We start from the raw sequence: 13,194 nt of genomic DNA on the forward strand, positions 1-13,194 counted from the left end.
TTACTAACAAAAAAACCTTTTGTAAAATGAGTGCTTCATGGTATTGAACTCCCCTTTCACCAAAACCTTATATATAGACTTTCCTCCACTGCCGCTTTGGAACAGTCTCTCAGAGCTATCTGAGATGCTGCCTCCGGGGCTGCAGTCCTCATTTTGCCCCAGATAAAACTTAATTAGCAACTCTCAAGTTGTATATCTTTTTTTAAGTTGACAGTTATGGCGACCACGAAGGGACCCAGAGTGGACTTCCTTCCTTGGACTGGACTCTACGAGGAGCCAGAGCTTTGGTACCAGCAATGGCTCCTTGCACCCATCCACCTTCTCCGGGAGTGCAGACAAATTTGGGTAAGTCTATCCTGGTTCTTGAATCTCCCGTATTGGTTGAGATTCTGAGTTTTATTTGGCAGTGGAGCAGGTTACCTGCCCTCTCCCAGGAGGAATGATACTGGGGGGTGAAACATCCAGGGCATCACCCACTCATGGTCTAGACATTGAGTAGGGCTTGGTTGAAAGATACCGAGAAAATTCCCATTCAGTCAAAAGATACTGCATGGGGGGCTGGCTGAAAGATGCCAGGAGAATCGCCCACCCAGTGGAAAGGAACTGGGTAGGGGTGTTCAATTGGGAAAAAAATCAAGGAATACCTGGGGCTCGGCTGAAAGATGTTGAGGTCGCTCAGTTGTAGAGGACTGAATGGTCTTGGCTAAGTGGTTAAGTAAGAGACTGATCTGACCCTTTTCCTCAATTTGACTGCCATTATAGAATTTATCAGGATAAAAGTGAGGAAAATATGAAAGCTTTTCTCTGAAGGAAAGGGACAAGACTACTCCCAGCCAATTTCGGTTTTCTCAGGTGACTGAGAAATTTATGGGAGTGGTAGAGGCCTAGTCCTCACACCGTGCAGTGGTCCCATAGGGAAAACCACTCATTAATTAAAAGACTTGCTCATCCGAGGGTCGCACCTAAGAACTGACCATTCAGCCACCTGAGCAGCCAAGGTGGTCTTAGATTGCTGGAAGCAGAATCCGAGGCACATAAGATGAACTGAAATGACTCTGGGGTGACTCCTGGAGGAATTAAGCTCATAAGCAGCACATGGGCCTACTACACAAGTTCACTGGTGATTTTTATCCTTGACAAATTCGGCTTAAAATGGGAAACAGAATCTCTCAAAAACAGAAACAAAGGTGTGTCAGAAGCCAGCCTCTGACTAACACTCCAGCCAGATTCATGTACAATACATATGGAGCTCATACTTGAAAGTACCTAGTTAATTGGAGAAATTATACTAAAAGAGATTGCAACCTGAAATGGCCAAATTGGAGTACTTTTGATATTCCAAAATTGATATTTTTGCTGACACAATTAGAAAAGGCCAGCCATGCTTACTTTGACTGGCATCTAGAAGCTTCTAAAACAGGAAATGAGAGAGTAACTTCTTTGCTGGAAACCAGGAAGAAATTGCTCGAAACTATTTCAGAACTAAAAAAGGCTGCTAGCACTGACTTTGCCAGGTCACAGGTCTAGTGGAACTGGGAAGTCACGTTTGGCATTTATGCCATTTGGCTTTCTGGGCATCACTTTCCCATCTTTTGGGGGCACTCGTGTTACTTGGCTTTTGATTTCTGGGCATCTCTTTGCCTTTTGTTTCATTTGGAGTGTGACTCCTGGCTGGTGAAGTTCTGGTTCAGTTTGGTTTTGTTGGTTTGGTTTGAGCGCACAGACATCTGGTACAAACTGCTCAATTTAATATGGGAATTGCTCACTCTAAGGTTCCACACTCCACCTGGGAACCCCGGGAAAATTTTTTTTTTTTGGACTGGTCAATCTATAGCTATGATCCAATGACAAGAAAAATGGCCTAAAAATATTAGATCTTTATTGACATATGATAGGAAAATGGGCTGAAGTTCCCTTATGTCCAGGAATTCCTCCTGTAATCAACAGCTTGGGGCTGATCAAACCAAGACTCCTATTTTCCCAGAGGGACAATCGCTGCTGGGACCAATCTGCCCTTGCTATCAGGGCCAAGTTGAGCGCTAACTTGTTTAAATTTTGGCTATAAAACTATGGTTACAGAAAAATACGGTTTTTGACAATGTGGTCACAAAAATCCGTAGACTCCAGAGGAAGCTTGAAGAAAAAAATTATCTCTTTAAGAATTCTTACCCTGAGGAAATAACTCCTCCTATACCTTTAGATCAGAGCTCTCTGGGTCACTTATCTAGACTACCACTAATTCCTGAAACCAAAAGTAAAAAAAGGAGGTGGGGGCGGGGGAAGCCTTTTAAAATCTTATTCCAATGATTTTTTTAATTCATGACTAAGTTTGGAAAACAAAGCTATAGGATCTCTTGGGTCTATTTGGATATATGTATGTCTCAGTGTGTTTTTGTTTTTTTGGATAATATTGCTGATTGCTGAGATCAGCTTGTAAATGAGCTCTAATCTAATTGGCCTTAAAAAAAAAAAACGTACAAATCAAATAATTGTAAATACAAGAGAAACTAAATGAATTTCAGGTTCACATGAACTGGGAAATATTCAGTATTAAATACCTGATATTAGTCTTTTTTTGTTGATCTAACTAATGTAGACATGTCTAAGAGTAATTAAGCAGAATATTTTCATTATACCTAGTTTTAATATGTTAAATATTATTATATTTTTTTACAAGTTTGTCAGCAAGGAAATTACCTCAAGTGAAGAAATTTCTAAAAATATAAATGAGATATGAGCCTTTGGATAGACTCTATTAAAAATAATTATGCTTCTTAGGAATATGTGTCTAAAATAGCCTCTCCAGAATGGGGTAACTTGAACTTCTAAGGGTTGTGCTAAACTAAGTGTTGGAAGTCTACTGAATAGCTAAGTCATTTCCAAATAAAATAAGATTTTGAAACATTTACTGCTAAACACTAATTTCCTCTTACAGAGAAACTCAAGAGATTTGGGATTAAAAATGTTAGGTAGTTAGAATAGGAAACAGGAGTCCAAAATGGCGGTGGCTAAAACACAAGGAAGGGAAAAGCCCGGGAAAATAGAACAAAGAAAGGTCAAAGGAAGGTCCTAGGACCTGAGTGAGGACCTCAGGTAGAACAAACAGCACTCCTGGCTAGCCCAATTTACATAGGGCAGGCCCGGGGGAAGGAAAAGAACATATAAAAAGAGGAGCCAAAGCACTTCTCTCTTTCTTTCTCCCACAGGCTGGCACGCTCCCCCACTGTCTTCTCTTTGCATCTTTGAGTCGGCATGCCCTCACACCTTGAGGATGTATTCTCTTGCTATTTTCTAAATAAAATAGAGCTGTAACACTGATTTATCTAACAGCTATAACACGGTCTGTCCAAGACCTGAGGGTTTTAATGTCCGTCACTCCAAATCTTTGTTGTGACGAGACAGAGGAGCATACACTCGCCTGACAAAAATATATGATGTTTGGTGCCATCCTAAAATGTTTTCCCTAAGAAAGCAAGGTTTTAGCAATTATCACTGGTATTTATGCTCACCAATCTATAAAATGCTAATATAAAAGTCAGTTCTCAGTTGTTTAAGGGAAGTAGGAAGTGTGTTTTCGGTAAAGAAGGTATGAGGAATGGAATTGTACTTTGTGAAAGGAAAAGGAAGTAAGCCTAAAAAGTGACTTTTTAGGATGGAAGAACACAGTAATGGGTACAGAAAGTGAAGGTTTGTGAAAAGTGAACCATGAGGAAAGACTTTTGTACATGGTTAGAACTAAGTTTAAAATAAAGTTAATTAAGTTTACCTTTTAAATAAAGTAAGCTGGTGACAAAACTTGAATTTAGCTTTTCTCTCTGTTAAGAGGACGTCTTTTCTTCAGATATTGAACTGCCTTTGACAATAGATTTAAGTTTCTTTATCTCTTAAATGATCTGTTCTGAAATCCTTTATTGTTGCTTTGGCTAACTGAACAGCTATTGTTTCACAATGACCTATAGTCCCATCTGACTGAATGTTCTAAACCTTTTTGATATTTGTTGACAAACCTTCCTAAATCATTCTAATGAAGAAGATTTCTAGCTAATTTTGGGATGCTTCTGAGGGCCCCTGAAACATCCCAAAGAGAGATATTACACTAGGTTCATTTTGTATATAGAATTACATGGGAAGTATTGTCAAGTGAGTAATAAGTCTTGGATTATATTGTTTGGTAAATGTTACTAATATAGATATCCTAGAAACTATATGGAGTTCCTAAAATTCTGATATGTTTGGATAAAATGTTATCAGGCATAATGCTAGTTACTATCTCAAAATATTGTCATAGCTCTAACCAAGTTTCACAAAAATGCTTCCTCTTCAAGAAGACTTATGAAAATGACTTTTGAATAAATACCAATTTCTGAACTGGGTAAGGATTCTAATGGAAAACCTGATGACTTCACAAAGGTTAACAAAAGGACTGAATTGAACTGGTGAATATGCTTTTAACTTTTATGGTTTCTATCTGAAAACTTGCTGATTTGAATCTGTTTTCCAGGTGTAAGAAAAAAAACCCTTCCCCTCAAACTATGAGAGTAATTTGGTAAAATTATATTTTATAAACAAATTGAAATATTTATCTTTTTTCTCTATCTGAACCCTCCAGAGATAGGAAGCTCTTAGTTTCCAGTAACTTTATCAGATAAGTTAGGAAGGTTATCTCAACAACAGGTACAGAAACCTCAAGGAATTTTGGAGACCTTAAGAAGGGAAGAATTCACTTAGATCTGTTAGGCAAAATCTGTGATAAGCCTTTGGCATGACTTTCCTAGCCCTGAAAGGTTTTATTTTAAAAGTTCAGTCTGAGAATCTAAAAAGTCTCAGCAAAGCAAAAAAGTCTATGATCAATTATGGTTAAATAAATTATCAATCCAAGTTTATTGAGACCAGACCTATATTACAAACAAGTCTTCAGAAAAAGATGTTTCAATGAATGTTAAATCCCAGTTTGTTAATGGAGGTCTGTATCTACTAAGACTCATTTCCTGAATAATTCTTGGCTGTTAGAGTATATTAATATAAATTTTAATTTAATTATTAAAGGACACTCTAGGGTTGTTTCTGAAGCTTGTCTCAGTAATCTGTCTTTGGATGAAGATCAGATGCCTCACATGTGACCTGCAACCAAGACTGGAAGAAGACATAATTTAAGGAACTCTCTCCAACCTGGATGGAAGGACCTTTCTATCAGCTTAACTAGCTTTTCTATCTTCTTAACTAGCTCATTCCCAGTGAAGTCGAAGGGAAACTGACTCAGGTTAAATCCCACTTCCAAAGGCCCCTAAGCTGGACTGGTCTATAGAGAGGCCTGCTGACCTCAGATCAGATCAGATCGGTTGCTCAGTCGTGTCCGACTCTTTGCGACCCCATGAATCGCAGCACGCCAGGCCTCCCTGTCCATCACCAACTCCCGGAGTTCATTGAGACTCATGTCCATCGAGTCAATGATGCCATCCAGCCATCCCATCCTCTGTCGTCCCCTTCTCCTCTTTCCCCCAATCCCTCCCAGCATCAGAGTCTTTTCCAATGAGTCAACTCTTCGCATGAGGTGGCCAAAGTACTGGAGTTTCAGCTTTAGCATCATTCCTTCCAAAGAAATCCCAAAGCTGATCTCCTTCAGAATGGACTGGTTGGATCTCTTTGCAGTCCAAGGAACTCTCAAGAGTCTTCTCCAACACCACAGTTCAAAAGCATCAATTCTTCAGTGCTCAGCTTTCTTCCCAGTCCAACTCTCACATCCATACATGACCACAGGAAAAACCATAGCCTTGACTAGACGGACCTTTGTAATGTCTCTGCTTTTGAATATGCTATCTAGGTTGGTCATCACTTTCCTTCCAAGGAGTACGAGTCTTTTAATTCCATGGCTGCAATCACCATCTGCAGTGATTTTGGACCAAAAAAAATAAAGTCTGACACTGTTTCCACTGTTTCCCCATCTACTTGCCATGAAGTGATGGGACCAGATACCATGATCTTAGTTTTCTGAATGTTGAGTTTTAAGCCAACTTTTTCACTCCCCTCTTTCACTTTCATCAATAGGCTTTTTAGTTCCTCTTCACTTTCTGCCATAAGGGTGGTGTCATCTACGTATCTGAGGTTATTGATATTTCTCCCAGAAATCTTGATTCCAGCTTGTGCATCTTCCAGCCCAGCGTTTCTCATGATGTACTCTGTATATAAGTTAAATAAGCAGGGTGACAATATACAGCCTTAACATACTCCTTTTCCTATTTGGAACCAGTCTGTTGTTCCATGTCCAGTTCTAACTGTTGCTTCCTGACCTGCATACAGGTTTCTCAAGAGGCAGGTCAGGTGGTCTGGTATTCCCATCTCTTTCAGAATGTTCCACCGTTTATTGTGATCCACACAGTCAAAGGCTTTGGCATAGTCAAGAAAGCAGAAATAGATGTTTTTCTGGAACTCTCTTGCTTTTTCCATGATCCAGCGGATGTTGGCAATTTGATCTCTGGTTCCTCTGCCTTTTCTAAAACCAGCTTGAACATCTGAAAGTTCATGGTTCACATATTGCTGAAGCCTGGCTTGGAGAATTTTGAGCATTACTTTACTAGCATGTGAGATGAGTGCAAATGTACAGTAGTTTGAGCATTCTTTGGCATTGCCTTTCTTTGGGATTGGAATGAAAACTGACCTTTTCCAGTCCTGTGACCACTGCTGAGTTTTCCAAATTTGCTGGCATATTGAGTGCAGCACTTTCACAGCATCATCTTTCAGGATTTGGAATAGCTTAACTAGAATTCCATCACCTCCACTAGCTTTGTTTGTAGTGATGCTTTCTAAGGTCCACTTGAGTTTGTATTCCAGGATGTCGGGCTCTAGATGAGTGATCACACCATCGTGATTATTTGGGTCATGAAGATATTTTTGTACAGTTCTTCTGTGTATTCTTGCCACCTCTTCTTAATATCTTCTGCTTCTGTTAGGTCCATACCATTTCTGTCCTTTATCGAGCCCATCTTTGCATGAAATGTTCCCTTGGTATCTCTAATTTTCTTGAAGGGATCTCTAGTTTTTCCATTCTGTTGTTTTCCTCTATTTCTTTGCATTGATCGCTGAGGAAGGCTTTCTTATCTCTCCTTGCTATTCTTTGGAACTCTGCATTCAGATGCTTATATCTTTTCTTTTCTCCTTTGCTTTTCGCTTCTCTTCTTTTCACAGCGATTTGTAAGGGCTCCCCAGACAGCCATTTTCCTTTTTTGCATTTCTTTCCCATGAGATGGTCTTGATTCCTGTCTCCTGTACAATGTCATGAACCTCCGTCCATAGTTCATCAGGCACTCTATCAGATCTAGTCCCTTAAATCTATTTCTCACTTCCACTGTATAATCATAAGGAATTTGATTTAGGTCATACCTGAATGGTCTAGTGGTTTTCCCTACTTTCTTTTATTTAAGTCTGAATTTGGCAACAAGGGGTTCATGATCTGAGCCACAGTCAGCTCTCAGTCTTGTTTTTGCTGACTGTGTAGAGCTTCTCCATCTTTAGCTGCAAAGAATATAATCAATCTGATTTCGGTGTTGACCATCTGGTGATGTCCATGTATAGAGTCTTCTCTTGTGTTGTTGGAAGAGTATGTTTGCTATGACCAGTGCGTTCTCTTGGCAAAACTCTATTAGCCTTTGCCCTACTTCATTCCGTATTCCAAGGCCAATTTGCCTGTTATTCCAGGTATTTCTTGACTTCCTACTTTTGCATTCCAGTCCCCTATAATGAAAAGGACATTTTTTTTTGGGGGGGGGTTAGTTCTAAAAGGTCTTGGAGGTCTTCATAGAACTGTTCAACTTCAGCTTCTTCAGCGTTACTGGTTGGGGCATAGACTTGGATTACTGTGATATTGAATGATTTGTCTTGGAAATGAACAGAGATCATTCTGTTGTTATTGAGATTGCATCCAAGTACTGCATTTCGGACTCTTTTGCTGACCATGATGGCTAGTCCATTTCTTCTAAGGGAATCCTGCCCACAGTAGTAGATATAATGGTCATCTGAGTTAAATTCACCCATTACAGTCCATTTTAGTTCACTGACTCCTAGAATGTTGACATTCACTCTTGCCATCTCTTGTTTGACTACTTCCACTTTGCCTTGATTCATGCACCTGACATTCCAGGTTCCCATGCAATATTGCTCTTTAGAGCATCAGACCTTGCTTCTATCATGAGTCACATTCACAACTGGGTATTGCCGCCCCTCCTCTATGTTGGGAAGGGTAAAATCACACTAAAAATGATCAACCTGGAAATTATGAGACAAGACTGGGTACTTTATGAACTATGTCTATTAGTACCCTTAGAAAGAGTGATTGGTATGTAACTCAGTGGATTTGTGGCACTAATTTATGGCCTTCACATCTACAGGGATGGATACGAAGGTGTAGCCTGGGATTCCCATGAATTTAAGGTCATACATGTTAACAAATTAGAGGTAACCACAACCAATCTACAGTTGGTATGATCCCAGTGGGTCAAGGATCTGTGTTCTACTGGTATGATCACGCATGTGTGTGTGTGTGTGTTTGCACACACACACCTTCAGTGGGTTCAGAGAATACAATAGGCCATATCGAAGGCTTAACAACTTTCATAAGCTTCAAGTGATAGTAACTGGGCCGTTAGCCTATTGAATTCTGAGATCTCTATGATGAGAAAGGCAGTGCTACATAACTGCAAGGCCCTTGACACCTTACAGCACCTCAGGAGATTTTTGTGCCATAATTCAAAGTGAATGCTATATTTTCATACCTGATAAATCCTTTAACACATTTGATGAACTACATGAAAAATCAGATTTCTGCTTTAAGTGACTCATTGCCTAGTCTTGATGATCTTAAAAAAAAACACAAACTGGTTTCGTGTGGGAGGCTCATGGCTAAAATATTTACTTTTAATTCCAGTAATGTTATTAACTATACCATTTATATTTTGCTTATTTCACAAGATTATTATTTCTTGTATTACCAAGTGTATGACTGAGCCTCCAATGAAAATGATGATTAGACTTGAAGCAGTTGATCAAATGCATAGTTCGATATATGATCAATGATTGTAATAATGTAACTCTAGATATGGGAAGATACAACAAAAGGAAATACTTCCCTGGACCATAACTAGAAGACAGGTGTCCAGAGATCTTTGACTGTTAAGACCTAGTCCAGTAATAGCACACTGAGTGCCCTAACAACAAAAACCTTTTCATAACTGGGAACAAGCCTTCCCAGCAATGTTGGACAAAATGGTCATGAAGTGCCCCCCAAAGTATGGTCGGATTTATGACTACAAGGGGGCCATATCAATTACAAATTGGCACTTACCAAGAGTATTGCCAACGACTGAACAACAAAGGCATTTGCCATCTGTCTGTATGGAGATTGAACCCCATTCTGCTATAGCTGTTCAATAACCCCTGAGGGCATTCAGGGTGGAGTGAGGCACTCTGTGCTCCAGATAGTTGGATGATTTTAGGAATTTTAAGAGGAGGTGGCAAGAATACCCAGAAGAATTATACCAAAAAGATCTTCATGAAGCAACTGACAAAGAATTAATCTCAAAAAACGTACAAGCAACTCCTGCAGCTCAATTCCAGAAAAATAAACGACCCAATCAAAAAACTGGCTAAAGAACTAAACAGACATTTCTCCAAAGAAGACATACAGATGGCTAACAAACACATGAAAAGATGCTCAACATCACTCATTATCAAAGAAATGCAAATCAAAACCACAATGAGGTACCATCTCACACCAGTCAGAATGGCTGCTATCAAAAAGTCTACAAACAATAAATGCTGGAGAGGGTGTGGAGAAAAGTCAACTCTTACACTGTTGGTGGGAATGCAAACTAGTACAGCCACTATGGAGAACAGTGTGGAGATTCCTTAAAAAACTGGGAATAGAACTCCCATATGACCCTGCAATCCCACTGCTGGGCATACACACTGAGGAAACCAGAATTGAAAGAGACACATGTACCCCAGTGTTCATCACAGCACTGTTTACAATAGCTAGGACATGGAAGCAACCTAGATGTCCATCAGCAGATGAATGGATAAGAAAGCTGTGATACATATACACAATGGAATATTACTCAGCTATTAAAAAGAATGCATTTGAATCAGTTCTAATGAAGTAGATGAAACTGGAGCCTATTATACAGAGTGAAGTAAGTCAGAAAGAAAAACACCAATACAGTATATTAATACATATATACATGGAATTTAGAAAGATGGTAACGATGACCCTATATGCGAGACAGCAAAAGAGACACAGATATAAAGAACAGACTTTTGGACTCTGTGGGAGAAGGCGAGGGTGGGGTGATTTGAGAGACACATGTATATTACCATATGTGTAATAGATCACCAGTTCAGGTTCAATGCATGAAACAGGGTGCTCAGGGCTGGTACACTGGGATGACCCAGAAGGGTGGGATAGGGAGGGAGGTGGGAGGAGGGTTCAGGATGGGGAACCCATGTCCACCCATGGCTTATTCATGTCAATGTATGGCAAAAACCACTACAATATTGTAATTAGCCTCCAATTAAAATAAATAAATTAATTTTTTGAAAGGATTAATCATGATGGTGTGATCACTCATCTAGAGCCAGACTCCTGGAATACAAAGTCAAGTGGGCCTTAGAAAGCATCACTACAAACAAAGCTAGTGTAGGGGATGGAATTACAGTTGAGCCATTTCAAATCCTAAAAGATGATACTGTGAAAGTGCTGCACTCAATATGCCAGCAAATTTGGAAAACTTAGCAGTGGTCACAGGACTGGAAAATGTCTGTTTTCATTCCAGTGTCAAAGAAAGGCAATGCCAAAGAATGCTCAAACTACTGTACATTTGCACTCATCTCACATGCTAGCTAAGTAATGCTCAAAATTCTCCAAGCCAGACTTCCACAGTATGTGAAACGTGAACTTCCAGATGTTCAAGCTGGATTTAGAAAAGGCAGAGGAAGCAGAGATCAAATTGCCAACATCTGCTGGATCATGGAAAAAGCAAGAGAGTTCCAGAAAAACATCTATTTCTGCTTTCTTGACTATGCCAAAGCCTTTGACTGTGTGGATCACAATAAACTGTGGAACATTCTGAAAGAGATGGGAATACCAGACCACCTGACCTGCCTCTTGAGAAACCTGTATGCAGGTCAGGAAGCAACAGTTAGAACTGGACATGGAACAACAGACTGGTTCCAAATAGGGAAAAGAGTACATCAAGGCTGTATATTGTCACCCTGCTTATTTAACTTATATGCGGAGTACATCATGAGAAATGCTGGACTGGAAGAAACACAAGCTGGAATCAAGATTGCCAGGAGAAATATGAATAACCTCAGATATGCAGATGACACCACCCTTTTGGCAGAAAGCAAAGAGCTAAGGAGCTTCTTGATGAAGTGAAAGAAGAGAGTGAAAATTTTGGCTTAAAACTCAGCATTCAGAAAACTAAGATCATGGCATCTGGTCCCATCACTTCATGGCAAATAGATGGGGAAACAGTGGAAATAGAGATTTTGTTTTCTTGGGCTCCAAAATCACTGCAGATGGTGACTACAGCCATGAAATTAAAAGACGCTTGCTCCTTGGAAGAAAAGTTATGACCAACCTAGACAGCATATTAAACAGCAGAGACATTACTTTGCCAACAAAGGTCCATCTAGTCAAACCTATGGTTTTTGCAGTGGTCATGTATGGATGTGAGAGTTGGATCATAAAGAAAGCTGAGCGCCGAAGAATTGATGCTTTTGAACTGTGGTGTTGGAGAAGACTCTTGAGAGTCCCTTGGACTGAAAGGAGATCCAAGCAGTTCTTTCTAAAGGAGATCAGTCCTGGGTGTTCATTGAAGGAATGATGCTAAAGCTGAAACTCCAATACTTTGGCCACCTCATGTGAAGAGCTGATTCATTGGAAAAGACCCTGATGCTGGGAAAGATTGAAGGCGGGAGGAGAAGGGAACGACAGGATGAGTGGTTGGATGACATCACTGACTCAACGGACATGAGTTTGATTAAGCTCTGGGAGTTGATGATGGACAGGGAGGGCTGGCATGCTGCAGTCCATCAGGTCGCAAAGAGTGAGACACGACTGAGAGACTAAACTGAACTGATTTTAGAAACAGATTCTATGATCTCAATCCTTGCATCTCCTCATATCTAGAGAAGCACTAAATCCCTTCATGGTGACATCAGACCCTCATGACTAACAAAAAACCTTTTGTAAAATGAGTGCTTCATGTTATTGAATTCTCCTTTCACCAAAACGTTATATACTGATTTTCCCCCACTGCTGCTTTGGAGCAGTCTCTCAGAGCTATCGGAGATGCTGCCTCCGGGTCTGCAGTCCTCATTTTGTCCCAAATAAAACTTAACTCGCAACTCTCAAGTTGTACATCTCTTTTTTTAGTCATCAATCCCATCTCTCTCTAACTGTAGCCTCTTTACCCTCCTCAGCCCTTTTTGCTTGGCCAGCGCCTTCTGATTTTTTTGTCCCCAGTCAGAAGCCTCCCCTGACATCTTGAAACTGGCTTAGGTGCCTTTTTCGGGTACTCCCGGACCGCCCTGCCATCCTGCCATCACTGCATTCCCCACGGCCCTTTCACTTGTCTTCGTCACTGACCAAGTTTCTGGAGGGTTATTCTCATTACACCCCCAGTGCCTGAAAACTAGTAGACCTTCGGTAGTTTTTGAATGTGTAAAGAAAACTTAAGAGTGAAAAGTACCTACCAATGCTAGGCACGGAAGTGATTTAGACAATTTTTTTCTTATCATCTGGAGAAGGAAATGGCAACCCACTCCAGTACTCTTGCCTGGAGAATCCCGTGGACAGGGGAACCTAGCAGGCTACAGTCCATGGGGTCGCAAAGAATTGGACACGACTGAGCGACTTCACTTTCTTTGCGACCAGGGCTGTACCCTGCCAGGGTCCTCTGTCCATGGGATTTTTCGGGCAAGAATACTGGAGTGGGCGGCCATTTCCTCCTCCGGTGGTGGGGCGGGGAGGGGGGGCTCTTCCTGACCCAGGAATCGAACCCGTGTCTCCTGAGCGAGGGGCAAGTCAGGTAGGAAGGAGCACAGAGTCTGTAGTCTAGGGCTAGGACGCTCGCTTCCCAAGCGGTGTGGCTCTGCTCTCTGCCTGCCTAAAGCGCTGGTGGCCCTAACCCCGCTTCCGGG

Source organism: Bos grunniens, chromosome 15 (genome assembly GCF_055505025.1).
Source record: "Bos grunniens cultivar Pamir isolate PY7600 chromosome 15, Bosgru_T2T1.0, whole genome shotgun sequence".
Classification (NCBI taxonomy): domain Eukaryota; kingdom Metazoa; phylum Chordata; class Mammalia; order Artiodactyla; family Bovidae; genus Bos; species Bos grunniens.